Below are 1,143 nucleotides of genomic sequence, written 5' to 3'. Positions count from 1 at the left end.
GACTCTAATTGATCCTGGGATCAATATTTACTTCTGGCTTTTCCAATGGACAAGGTCCAGTTGGAGGCCACTTTTGGAGTTTGGACCTCAACACAGGACTTCAGCCCACAGCAAAAGCCATCAAGAGGCGGGGACTCTGCGTGCACTTTTTGTTTTTCTCTATTTTAATTTCACCCAGATGGACTATCTATTTCTCTTTATTTCATTTTTAGAGGGAGAGATGTAATCTTTCAACAAAATGGTTAATTTTTTGTTTTTTTATTCTTTTTTTAAGATTTTTTTACATTTTATTTTATTTAACTTTACAATATTGTATTGGTTTTGCCATATATCAAAATGAATCTGCCACAGGTATACATGTGTTCCCCATCCTGAACCCTCCTCCCTCCTCCCTCCCCATACCATCCCTCTGGGTCGTCCCAGTGCACCAGCCCCAAGCATCCAGTATCGTGCATTGAACCTGGACTGGCGACTCGTTTCATATATGATATTATAAATATTTCAATGCCATTCTCCCAAATCATCCCACCCTCTCCCTCTCCCACAGAGTCTAAAAGACTGTTCTATACATCAGTGTCTCTTTTGCTGTCTCATATACAGGGTTATTGTTACCATCTTTCTAAATTCCATATATATGCGTTAGTATACTGTATTGGTGTTTTTCTTTCTGGCTTACTTCACTCTGTATAATAGGCTCCACTTTCATCCACCTCATTAGAACTGATTCAAATGTATTCTTTTTAATGGCTGAGTAATACTCCATTGTGTATATGTATCACAGCTTTCTTATCCATTCATCTGCTGATGGACATCTAGGTTGCTTCCATGTTAATTTTTTAAATTTATTCATTTGTAATAGAAGGATAATTGCTTTACAATATTGTATTGGTTTCTGCCATCAGAGATCAGATCAGATCAGATCAGTCGCTCAGTCGTGTCCAACTCTTTGTGACCCCATGAATCCCAGCACCCCAGGCCTCCCTGTCCATCACCAACTCCCAGAGTTCACTGAGACTCATGTCCATCGAGTCAGGGATGCCATCCAGCCATCTCATCCTCTGTCATCCCCTTCTCCGCCTGCCCCCAATCCCTCCCAGTATCAGAGTCTTTTCCAATGAGTCAACTCTTCGCATGAGGTGGCCA

The sequence above is a fragment of the Bos indicus x Bos taurus genome, chromosome 3, assembly GCF_003369695.1.
Source record: "Bos indicus x Bos taurus breed Angus x Brahman F1 hybrid chromosome 3, Bos_hybrid_MaternalHap_v2.0, whole genome shotgun sequence".
Lineage (NCBI taxonomy): Eukaryota > Metazoa > Chordata > Mammalia > Artiodactyla > Bovidae > Bos > Bos indicus x Bos taurus.
This window is presented reverse-complemented; position numbering follows the sequence as displayed.